At 59.7% G+C, this 12,642-nt stretch overlaps 1 long non-coding RNA gene across 1 annotated transcript in view; it reads left to right on the top strand.

Annotated features, from left to right (window-relative positions):
- Positions 1 to 603: 603 nt before the first annotated feature.
- LOC145721844 (uncharacterized) overlaps positions 604 to 12,642 on the top strand; it is a 14,727-nt gene continuing 2,688 nt past the window's right edge. The window contains exons 1-5 of the long non-coding RNA XR_014145810.1: positions 604 to 1,632; positions 2,551 to 2,781; positions 8,522 to 11,289; positions 11,556 to 11,697; positions 12,114 to 12,218. This is a non-coding gene — a long non-coding RNA (uncharacterized LOC145721844). The remainder of the gene's footprint in view (positions 1,633 to 2,550; positions 2,782 to 8,521; positions 11,290 to 11,555; positions 11,698 to 12,113; positions 12,219 to 12,642) is intronic.

The raw sequence follows: 12,642 nt of genomic DNA, 5'->3' as shown, positions 1-12,642 counted from the left end.
TCAGGGATCGCCCCCGACGGTCCTTTGTTCGCCCCAGAGCAGCAAAGCCCGACCGCAGCCCTCTGCCCTGGCCGCAGGGATGGGGAAACTGAGGTGGACCTCGCTTGCTTGCGCTGCAGGCCATCTGTAACCCCAGGACCGCTAATCAGGAATGTTCCGGTGGATTTAGGAGAATCTCTGACACATTCCCGTGGATTTGCTCCCTCCAGGACTCCCTCTTGAGCTGTGCTTTGGGCACCACGAGGGCCAGCAGCTCATCTTCCTTCGGGGGGACTGATGCCAGGGATGCCCCCCCAGAGCAGCGGGGAGGGAGGGGGACATGGGGGTGTCCCAGCCCAGGGGGAGAAGAGCGCAGCTGATGCCGGCAGAGTGTGTAGACTATCAGAATGGTGTTAAAGGGTGCCTGGGTGGCTCAGTCGTTAAGCGTCTGCCTTCGGCTCAGGTCATGATCCCAGGGTCCTTGGGATCGAGCCCCGCATCGGGCTCCCTGCTCGGCGGGAAGCCTGCTTCTCCCTCTCCCACTCCCCCTGCTTGTGTTCCTGCTCTCGCTATCTCTCTGTCAAATTAATAAATAAAATCTTTAAAAAAAAAAAAAAAAGAATGGTGTTAAAACTCACTCCCCATCACAGCCCTCCCAGGGTCCTGGCCCACCTTGCAGCCCGGCAGGCCCCACACCACTGGCCCCCTGCCTGGTCCTGACCTAATTTACACAGGCCTCCTGTGTGCGGCTGACCCTTTCGGAGACTCTTCCCTAAAATACACTACTCCCTCTTTCACGCCCCTGTCCCAGGGCCTTTGCCAAGGCCCCTCATCAGAACAGCCTTGCCTGGGGCGCCTGGGTGGCTCAGTCTGTGAAGCATCTGCCTTCGGCTCAGGTCATGATCCCGGGGTCCTGGGATGGAGCCCCACATCGAGCTTCTTGCTCGGCGAGAAGCCTGCCCCTCCTCCTGCTCCTGTTTTCCCTCTCTCTCAAATAAATAATAAATCTTAAAAAAAAAAAAAGGAAAAGAAAAGAACAGCCTCTCCTGATGTCCCCCTGTGAGATGGTTGAGGGTAATACTTCTCATTTCCACAATGCACAGGAGCTCCTCGGCATCAATTCAAACACAGGCCAGTGTTAGGTAGAAAATGTTGGCAAGGAGGCCAAGAGGCCCCTGAGGGAGGGGTCTGTGGCTGAGATGCGGTCCCCTGTGTCTCAGGCCAGCCCCTGAGTCTTGCTAGATGCTGGAACCCCGAGGTGAAGGGGACAAGGCCGGGGCTCTGATGAGAAGCCACACTGATTCCCACGGTTAGAAGATCTGCAGGCTGGGAGGTATACAACACAGATGTATTCTCCTGACTCTAGAGGCCCCAGCGTGTACGGATTAGGTGCTTCGTGATGGAGGGAGGCCTTGGGGGCGCCCCAGGGGTCCCCACAGTCCTCAGTGCCCAGCGTGTGCCCCAGCGTGTACGGATCAGACGGACGCCCCTGACTTCAGTAGGAGCCAGCCCGGCCTTCTCTTTCTCCCACCCCAGCCATGCCCACCAGCTGCTTCCCTCATTAATGATTTAAGGATGATTGTGGATGTGTGAGCACCTTTTATTCATTTGCGAATTTTGAAAAGGATCCTCTCTGCGGCAGGAGGGAGGGAGGTAGGAGCCAGACTGGGGTGGAGAGGACCCGCATCCCAGGCCCTGGCAGGGAGACCTGCTGGGGCCCCATTCCTCTCTTTAGATCAGATGGGGGGGGGGTGGTACGGTGCCTCAGTTTACTCCTTTGTCAAAAGAGGCAGGACCAGACTAGTCCTCCATTACTGCCCTGTGGGCTTTCCCCTGTGTTTCAAATGGAAATGGTTAATAGTTTCAGAATATTTATTCATGTGTTTGTTTATCCATGCCTGGATTATAAAAGCAGTTGGGTGGGGGGCAGGGCAGGGGTCCAGGGAGTGGGCTTGGGGAAGTCACCACATCTGCCTCCCAGCTTCTCTGAGCCATTCTCCAGACTTCTGTTCGAGCAGGGGCTGGGGGAACCAAACAGGCTGCCCCCAGCGCCTCCAAGCTGGAGCCCCACCCCTGCCCCAGCTGGGTGGCCTGGATCCTGGCCTGGACCACAGGGAGCTGGGAGGCAAAACCAAAATGGCTTACTCTGGCCTGATGATACATCAGAGCATGCCTCCTGCCCTGGGGTGGGGGCCATACTCCCCAGTCCCAAGGCTTCTAGCCCATCCTCCTCTTCAATTAGGGTAGGAGCCTCAGGCTTCTCCCTCCCCCCACCTCCCGCCAGGCCCTGCCCAGCCCCCAGCCCCTAGGGGAACCCCCATCCCTGCAAGGTCCTTCCTGTGAATTGTCATGGTCACCTCTCAAGGGCCTTCTCATCCCGGATCCCCCATCCCAGATACAGCCACTCCCCTCCCCAAACCCAGATACCCTCCCTCTCTCCAGGGCCTGCCCGGAGCTGGAGCTGTCTCTTCACGCCAGACAGCCTGACCACGTACCTCTCTGTGCGCTTTCCTGTTGTAACTGTTTAATCCTCAGCTAGGAAATACTTTCATTTCCTTTTCCCAAATACAGTGAGGTTGAGTGAGCCGCCTGAGCCTCCCAGCCTGTATGAGGCCCCACCCGGCTGGACCCAGGCCACTGCACCTTGGCTGGGGGCGCTGCAAAGGGGTGAACAGTCTAGCCAGTCCTCCAAGGGGTCAGCCTAGAGTTACCACCTGACCCAGCAACGCCACTTCTAGCAAACAGTCGCCCTCAGCTGCAGGACTCAGCCAAAAAGTGGAGGAATTCAGTGCCCACCGGCAGGTAAATGGATACCCGACGCGGCTACCACATGGACACGTCCCACGGCTGCGAGCAGGAGCAAGGTGCCCACACGCGCGGCCCCGGGGACGGACCCCGAGCCCACGACGCTCAGGGAGGGAACCAGACACGGAAGGCCACACAGGGTGTGAGTCCACGTGGGTGACACGTCCGGAGCGGGCTCATCCGCGGACGGGAAGGGGGCTCGGGGGGCAGGGGCAGGGGGGTGACGGCTGATGGCCAGAACTTCTTTCCTGGTGTTGAAATACATATTCTCAGATTGACTATAATGGTGGTTGCCCAGCTCTGAATGTACTAAAAACCACTGGACTGTAGACTTTGAAAGGGTGAGTAGTAAGGCTGTGAATTATGTCCGATAAAGCTGCTTTTGAGAACTCCTTCCTATGCAGCTGGGAATGCCCTCCGCTGGTGAGGACGGGGTGGGTAGAGCTGCGGCCCTTGGCGGAGGGGGCAACGGGGCGACCGCTTTGGAACACGGGTTGGCGGTTTCTTACAGAGTCACCTGCATATTCTCCCGGAAGTGCAGGCCGTCCAGCTCCTGTGTGTTTACCCAAGAGAAATGTGTAGAAACAGGTAACAAAGCTTTGACAAGAATCTCCCTAGCAGCTCTTCATAAATAACAGCATCGCGCCAGAAAGAACCACGGCGCTCAGCAAGCCGGATCGGAGACCGTTGGTGGTGGCCCGCGTGGCCGAGAGCTAGGAAAGCTCATGGCGGGACCCAGAGCCCCCCACCCCAGCGAGATCGCCTCTCACAGGCACTGGCCTGGGGCACTCTGGGGCCGCCCACACACTCAGCATCCGGGGACAAAGCTTGGTGATGGGGACGCTTTGCCATGTGTAAGTTAGAGCTCCGTAAAATTCAACCAAGAAAATACTGTTGATTCTCATTCTTCCGCAAAGTCCTCACGGACACTGGACTGTGGAGCCTGGAAACGGCGCTCTGCGGGAACTGGGGGGAGCCCCTTGGCCAAGCATTGCCCCCTACCCGTCGTCCCATGCGCTTCTGTTGAAAGACACCTGACGTGGTGCGTAGTACTGATTCACTAACGTCAAAGTCACAGGCGACAGCGCCACGGAACAAAACACATCCAACACGTGCATTTTCTCCAAAAGGCACATCACGGCCTTCTTGAGGCTAGGAACCCTTGGGGGCCGATTTAAAGCACAATCACCGTCAAAAAGCACAAACATGCAAAACACATGCACTAAATAAGCCTCAGAAAGGGACCTTCTTGGGGCGCCTGAGTGGCTCAGTCGTTGAGCGTCTGCCTTCGGCTCAGGTCATGATCCCGGGGTCCTGGGATGGAGCCCCGCGTTGGGTTCCCTGCTTGGCGGGAAGCCTGCTTCTCCCTCTCCCACTCCCCCTGCTTGTGTTCTCTCTCCCTCTCTCTAATAAATAAATAAAATCTTTAAAAAAAAGAAGAAGAAGAAAGGACCCTTCTTTCCAGCCAGACTGACACCAGGTGTTGCATTGCCTGGCTCCCTGCTGGGGTGCGGGACCATGCCCACCAGCTATCCCGGGTGGATCTGGAAACGACTGCAAACACACCAGGAGGATCAAGTTACAATAAATTTGACAAATCTACAAAGAGACCGTATAAATTCATTTACAAATAATTACAAACAAACTTCAGTGGGTTGGTGAATTTGCAAATCCAGGATCTGTGGAGAATGAGAATCTACCATAATTTGAATCTGCACCACCCAGGGTAGTGGTCCCTGGCCCCACGTGGCTATTTAAACCATGCTAATTACAATGAAGTGCATGGAACCGTTTGGACCCCCATCACACCAGCCGTAAACTCTGGGGGCTACATGAGCACAAGGTGGGAAGGACATGTCCATGGTGGTGGGGAGTCCAGTCCCCCAGCCGGATGCTTGGCTGCTTTGAGCCTTTCCCTTTGCTGTTCTTTGCGGGACCAGAGGTCCACCTCCCTGTATCAGATGGCCCTTCCAGTCTTTCAGGCCCCCTGATGTGGGCGGGTGGATGGGGCTGAGGAGCAGGGCTTCCTGGGAGCCTGCTAGACGTCCCAAAGAGCTGAGCGGGGGGAACAGCATTGAAGGCAGAGGGAACAGCAACCTCGGGCAGTAGAGGGTCTTAGAGGCAGGGTGAGGGGGCTGGACGGCGGCCGCTCTGCAGGGAGGGAAGCACGCAGATGTTAACCACCAACCTGGCAACGTCCAGCAAGACTCGGGGCGCCCTGCGTCTCAGCAGCACGGCCCCGGCTGGAGGATGTCCCACTGAAGACACCCGAGTGCCCTGTGCTGGGACATGCATCCGGACCGGGCTGGGGCGGCGACCGCGGGAGGACGTGTGCAGGGAGGGCCTGGAAAACCCACCACAGCACTGGGAATCGACGGGGTATGCGCGCTTGTGGGGAAAATCGAGAGACATGCGGGGGTGCGGGGGTGAGGCATGCCCTCGGGAGAGGTCGCTCTTGGGGACTGTGGGCAGTGCCCAGGGTCACTGGTGGGCGGTTCCTGAGTCCGGGCGGCTTGCTCAGTTCTATGCCCGCGGGCGTCTGGATTAGTTACAACCACCAGCACGAGGATGGTTTTCCTGCTGACAGCTTTAGTGAGAGGCAATTTATACACCACGATTCACCAGTGTATGTCGTACTGCTCAACGGTTCGTAGTCCATCCGCAGGGCTGTGCGGTGTCACCAAAGTCAGTTCCAGAACCTTCCATCTCCCCAAAAGGAAGCCATGTCTCCATCTGCCGTCACTCTCCGTCCCCCTCCCCCCAGGCCCCCACAAGCCCCCTTCCCGTCTGTGGATGAGCCTGCTCTGGACGTGTCACCCACGTGGACGCATACCCTGTGTGGCCGTCTGTGTCTGGGTCCCTCCCTGAGCGTCGTGGGCTCGGGGTCCGTCCCCAGGGCCGCGTGTGTGGGCCCCTCACTCCTGCTTGTGGCCGAGGGACGCTCCCTGCGTGGGGGCTGCATCGTGTTTGTCTGTTCGTCCCTTGATGGGCATCTGGGCTGTTCCCACGTCGTGGCTGTCGTGAGCTGGACGTGCGTGCACGTATCTGTGTGGACATGTGCTTTCACTTCTCCTGGGCGGATTCTGTATGCGTTTCCCGGGGCGGCTGCAACAGAGACCCACAGATCCAGCAGCTTAGGAGAGACTCCGGGTCCCGGAGGCCAGAGGTGGAGATGGGGCGCCAGGTGCCTGCTGAGGCCGCTCTCCGCGGTGTGTGAACTGTCTTCTCCCCGTGTCCTCACAGGGTCGTCCCTCCGTGTCCTCTTGTCCTCTTTCTGTAAGGACACTGGTCACGCTGGGCCAGGGCCACCCTTGTGACCTCGTCCTAACTTGGTCACCTCTGTAAAGACCCTGTGTCCCATGTGGCCCCCCACAGGTGCAGGGGGCGGGACTCCAGCCCCCCTGTGTTTTGGGGGTGACGCGACCAGCCCAGGACAGACACCCGGGAGTGAAGTTGCTGCATCACGGGGCGGCTCGTTGTTTCGCCTTTTGAGGAACGTCCAGACGATCTTCCCCCGCGGCCGCTGCAATCTGCCGTCCCGCCAGCCGCGTCGAGGGCTCCTGTCCCCCCACCTGCGCCCGACTTCACTGTTGCAGTCCCCTCGGTGTCCCAGGACCCCATCCCGACACCACGGGATTTCGGCTGTCGCTCTGCTTCGGCCCCTCCAGGCTGGTCCCCTGGGTCCCCTGTTCTTGTGTGGATGCCCTGGGCGGTCGGAGGAGGGCTGGCCGGGGGTCCCGCAGGACGTCCCCAGGCTGCGTTCATCCCATCGGGGTCCCCGCTGCCCACGCGGCTCCTCCCTGCGGACGCTGGCCCTGTGTCCTGGCCGGGGCCACGCCGTCCGTCCTCGGGGGAAGGGGTCGCTGTGTGCAGCCCCCACGGGGGTTGGGGCGCAGGGTCTCTCTATCAAGGTGTTGATGGCACAGATGCAGGCCCAGGAGGTCCGTGTCGTGTCCGGACGTCTGCTGGGCAGTGGGCTGCAGGGAGGTGGACACACACGCAGGACCGAAGGCGGCAGCATCAGCGGGGGTCCCGCCCCACAGGAAGTGGCCGCGGGGAGAGAGCGAGGCAGGAAGGGGACGGCCACATTGGGCCGGGGGGCGGGCCAGTCCCCGGGGAGCCGGGCGCTTGTGCACGGGAGGGGACCACAAAGGCCTGTGGTAGGTTAAATCGTGACCCCCACATGCGTGTCCACATCCTGACCTCCAGCACCCATACCCACCACCTTATTTGGAAATAGGGTTATGACGAGGTCGCCCGGGAGTCGGCGCCCTAAGGCACCGGCCAGCGTCCTCGTAAGAGGGAGATTCGGACACGGACGCAGGGAGAGGCCGCGTGGTGACAGAGGCAGAGATGGGGGAGGCGGCCATGACCCTGGGGGCACCAAGGTCGCTGGAGACACCAGGCCGTGCCCTCCCACACAGAGCCGGCAGCCCACAACTTGGTCCTGGCCGCCCAGCCTCTGGATGGGAGAAGACTTGTGTGTCGTCCTTCTATGGAAACCCCGACTGACCATGGCCCTTGGTGACAGTGCCGCGGCCCCAAGAGACGGGTCTTGCCCGCGAGCCTGGGGGGGGGTCCCAGGCAGGTGGAGCCACGGCTGTGAAGACAGCAGAGCCCCGGCTTCCTCGGCCCTGCAAAATTCATGACGAGGAAGGTGTCTCGATTATGGGGACGCAACGTGAGCCGGGCTGTAAGCGATCCCGTGGCCACCTGCCCACCCGCCACCCACCCGTCCACAGGTTCACGGGCACAGAGGGCTGGCCGCCCCAGCCACCCCCTCCCTGGGGAGGAGACCCCAGCCCCAGCCTGGCGCACTGTGACCCTCCGCGGAGATGCCGTGGCTCCCATTGTTCTGGGTGTGAGACCCGCTCTCAAAGGGCCCGACCGAGTCGAGGTCAGCTCCACGCCCACTGGCCAAGGTTGGAGACGTCTGAGTTGTCACGCTGGGGGCTCCTGGCATGGGGGGCAGATGCTGCCCAGGCCCCACAGGGTCCGGATGGCCCCCCGGGACAACCTGCCCCCCCCAGGGTCCTCTGCGGTTACGCTCCCCGGAAGTTGGGCCTCCATGTCGGGGACGTGGGGTCCCGGTCAGAAACTACTTCTGGAAGGATCCAGGCACAGAGGAAGGAATGTCCTCCCATCCCAGGCAGGCCTGTGGGACTCAGGCAGAAGGCAGTGCAGCCTCGGGTTTCATAATAGGTAACATATGAAACCCGAGACACCGAGCCTCTCGCTAGTGACCTCACAGCATCAATAGTTTATAGTGGGAAACAGACACTTGATCCGTGGCCCTAGGGCCACCTGCCTGGGCCCAGGGCAGCGCCCGGCCCCCCTCTTGGTCTGAACGCGCCTGCAGGTGGCCGATGCCAAGACCACCCCTTCCTGGAGCGGAGACGCTGTGTCACCACCTGCTGTCCTTTGGATGGGCCAAGGGGTGGGGGCTGGCTGGAACCCCCGTCCCTGCTCGGCGGGATGGCGGGAGGTGAGAAGCAGCGTTTACTCCGAAGGGGAAACACGGAGCCACCGTTTGACCCAGACACGGAAGGCGTGTGGTTCCACGTGGGTGACATGTCCAGAGCAGGCTCATCCACGGACGGGAAGGGGGCTCGCGGGCATGGGGGCCTGGGGAGGGATGGCTGATGGGGAGGGGGCTTCTCGTCATTCCTCAGGCCTCTTGTCCGTATATTTTCTCACTGAACTTAAAATCTAGGTATGTCAAACGCTCCTCGCACAGATTAGACGACCGCAGAGAGGAAAACGAAAGGCCAGCTGAAACGGCCCCGAGTCAGCGAGACCTGCCTTAGCGTCAGAGGTCTGCCTGGCAGAATGGGCCTGTACCTGCTTGCTCCGTCCGGAAGGCGAGGGCACCTGCTTCCCGTCCACTGTGTGCATACCACACACATGGCCCCGGGGTCCGTCAGCGCCTCCTAAGCCGTGGCTAAAAATTTCATTGACGACCCATCAGCGTTGTGTTTTCTGGCCACACATCTCTTTCCCGGGGTTTTAAAACCGGCCCGGAGCCTTTTGCATCCATTTCGCCTTGATACGAGAATCCCACTGGGCCTGGGCTCTGCCAGAAACCATTTAAACACGGAGTTGCCACAGAGGAGGAGACGAGCATCCCGGCGGTCAGCCTGGAGGTGCCCACGGCTGGTGTTTTGAATGCTGTTACCTGGAGCGGGTTTTAAAAATTGCATTTTGTGGCTTTATTCTGTTTCTTCGATAAGAAGGTCCTCCATTCTCCCTTACGCCCATTTGGTATCCTGAAACTCCCTGGAGGATCCTGAAATTCCCTCTGAAACATCATATTTTGAAGGAAATTGTGGCAAAATGCACATAATATAAAATGTATCCCTTTAACGGTTCCCTAAGCGCACAGCTCGGTGGCACCAGGCACACTCACGGTCGCCCAGCCATCCGCACCGTCCATCTCCAGAATCTTCCATCTCCCCAAACGGAGGCTCTGGAAGACACCATCTTTAACATGGTCCCTGACAGCTACACCTCCTGGTCCACCTGCCACGTGGGAGCCCATGGCCATGGCCCTCACGCACCCTCATCTTGCTGGCCGAGCCCCTCCTGCCCTGGGCCCCTCATACTCGCCCCCTGACCTGGCTTCTCGGCATGCACTCACGACTTGCTGGGGGCCACGGGCAGCGGCCAGCCCTAAAGCCAGGCACTGGTCAGCGCACACACGATTCTGGCTTGCCTCGGCCCCCCATTCCACAGGGGTCACGAGCCTCCCCGGCACAGATGGCCTGGGACCTGCCACCGGTCCAGTCCTCGGTCCCTCCAACCAGCCCGACAGCCAAGAGCCTTCCTATCTGAACAGCAAAGCTCAGCAAACAAGAAGAAGAAAAACCCAGAAGAGCTGAGGTGACGGTCTTTCTTTCCCTAAAACCCAATGTTCTTATTTTTTTAAAGAAAGCTACATTTTGCCTCCCACCCCAAGCTTCTCTGTCCAGCCAACAGGGTTTAAACTCCCAGACGTTCTCCTGGCAGAAAATTCTAGAATCAGGAGGGCAGGTGCAGGCCCCGTCAGTCGGCTTCTGTCCCCCTTTGTTTTCTTGGCGACTTCCTTTTCGCTGAAGATAAAATAGGTCCCAACAATAAAAACGAACTACTGAGATGTTCGTGTTTATCTGCAAAGCACAGCCTCTGGCCTCCGGAATGTTCTTGTGTCATTTCCAGATATTGTGTGGGGTTCCGGCAGAGCGCATGGACAGAGCTGGGACACGACCAGGCCAGGGCTCCAGAGACACGGTTTTTAAAATGCCTGTGTTTCTCCAACAACCTGCAAAGTTCGTGGTTATTTCTTCCTGTGACACTTGTCTCTGGAACCTTCCGTGGGGGTCCGTGTACACGCCAGACCGTGCAGAATTCGACCCGCAAGGACCTCCGCCCAGACCCCCAACTTTGCTTATGGTGATCAGCGCTGCTGGTGATAACTTCTTATCAAGACCTCGCAATGGGAGTGGAAGGGGGCCAGAAGGAGGGTTTGGGGCCGTTTTGATTGCTTTTTCGTTAATAATTCTCTTTGCTCCTGGGCTCGGAGCACAGAGAGGCTGGAGGGAGGCTGGGTGGGCCCTGGAGGCCCCACAGGAGGGGAAATCGGCCCACATGCCTGGCATTCCTCCTCTCCTTCCCACATTGTTTGTTTGTTTGTTTTAAATTAGAGTCGCCAGGAATTCCTTTTCCTTTCTGATTCTGCTGGGACTTTGTAACATCTTAGAACCATTGCCTGGCCAGGGCATAGAACATTCCAGCACCCTCCTGGCTCCATCCCCACCCCAGACACCCACACTGACAATTATTTTTCCTTGGAGTGTGTGCAGCTAGCCGCAAGCCCCCAGGTCTGCAAGGGCACCCCTGGCCACACGGGGCCCATGGCCCCAGCTGTCCCTGAGCCTACCCCCCCCCGCCCCGTCAGCCTCCCCCGTCAGCCTCCCCCATCAGAACAGCCACCCCTCCTGCCCTCCCTCCGTGCCTGCCCACCAGGCTGGGCTGTGGTGGACACCAGAGCCTGGATCCAGGGGAGGGGCACAGTGTGGATGCCCATGTCCACATCCAGCCTCCCTGGTGAGGAAACTGAGGCAGGTACTGAACTCACTCCCCGAGCGCCTCTCATCTTTCCACATGTCCACTTTATCCAGTGATAAAGCAAAGTTAACGTCATCGGTTGTTTTTTTTTTTACTTATTTTTTTAAAGATTTTATTTATTTATTTGACAGAGAGGGAACACAAGCAGGGGGCGTGGGAGAGGGGGAAGGAGGCTCCCCGGCGAGCAGGAGACCCGCGCCCCCATGCGGGGCCCCATCCCAGGACCCTGGGATCATGACTTGAGCTGAAGGCAGATGCCCAACCGACTGAGCCTCCCAGGTGCCCCAAGGTCAACGTCATGGTGAAGCAGGCTCAGGATTCCAAACTCAGAGACATTTCCCTACCATTTTACACAACGCACAGCACAAGACAGAGTCGCACAACAAACAAGATACTGCAAGGGTAAGAAGGCAGTCCTTCCACCAGCGCGCCGGGAAGGGTGGCTGGGTGCGGCCCGGGGGTGCTGCTTGCTGGGTCTGCTCTGCTCAGAGGTCAGTGGGCAGAGGGTTCTCTGATGCTGTCAGACGGGGAGCGGTCAGTGTCTGGACCGTCTGACCGTTTGCTGCAAATCCTCCCCTTTTGAAGGCATTGGATCAATCTTGGGCCTCTGCCAGCTTGCTCGGGCCTGCTGATTATCAGGTTATCAGGTCTGGTGTTCTCGGCCGCAGTGCCCTCGGCTGCTGGCACCCGTGCCCGGCGTGAGTGACCCCTTCGTGCCCTCTGCACGCCGACCTGAGGTCCCCGGCAGGATGCCACGAAGCCCCGCAGCCCCCAACGGCTGTCACTGAGCGTCCCAGAGCCCAGCACGGGGTGAGCGGGCCCTCCGAGAGACACGGACTGCCCGCGGAGGGGTCCCGCGGAGGGATCTCGGGGCGGTCCCGCGATGCGACTCCCGGGGAGGGGGTCCCAGGGAGAGCGTCCCGCGGAGGGGCTCCCGGGGAAGGGGTCCCGGGGAGGGGCTCCCGGGGAGGGGGTCCCGCGGGGGGGGCGTCCCGCGGAGGGCGTCCCGCGGAGGGCGTCCCGGGGAGGGGTCCCGCAGAGGGACAGCTGTGGTGGGAGCTGTTTTACTGCCCAGACCCCGACGATGTCTCTAAAATAGGAGCACAAGTCGCCCCTTGCAGAGTTCAGGGGCCAGGTCCCCGGGGAGCCCTTGACCTCGGGGTGCCGCTGTTGGGCGGCGCAGGTGCCGAAGCCTCTTCCGCGCGACCCTGACCTCCTCCTGGCAGGTAACATCCTTCAGGCCTCCGCGCAAGCCCGCCAACCTCAGTGACGCTTGTTGAAATGAGATTGTTTCTGGGAAATCGGAGAATCGGTCCTGGTTCAGGCGCGCAGTAGGTGCTCACATCCCAACCCCCCACCCCATGCGGGGCCTCTGTCCCTTCCTATGGCCCCTCAGCCAGGCCAGCCCAGAGCTGCACACCAGTGGGTCCCAGCGAGTGACCATCAGCGAGGCCCCATCGAGGAAGAAAGTTGCTCCGGGCAGGATTCCTGTGTTTCCCTAAATTGAGAGGGGAAATTCGCATAATGTAGAATTAACCATTTTAAGTGAACAATCCAGTGGCATTTGGTACATTGACTATATTGTGCAACCGTGCCCTTTATCTAGTTCTGGACATTCCGTCTCCCCAACAGCAGTCCTGTCCCCCTCAGCCGTCACCCCCGCCGCAGCCCCGGGCCCCCACGAGCCCCCTTCCCGTCCGCGGATGAGCCTGCTCCGGACGTGTCACCCACATGGACTCACACTCCGCGTGGCCT

The sequence above is a fragment of the Leptonychotes weddellii genome, chromosome 1 (genome assembly GCF_054177405.1).
Source record: "Leptonychotes weddellii isolate Sample4059 chromosome 1, ASM5417740v2, whole genome shotgun sequence".
NCBI classification, from domain to species: domain Eukaryota; kingdom Metazoa; phylum Chordata; class Mammalia; order Carnivora; family Phocidae; genus Leptonychotes; species Leptonychotes weddellii.
Note: the sequence above shows the minus strand (reverse complement) of the source record. Positions and strands in the feature narration are given on the sequence as shown.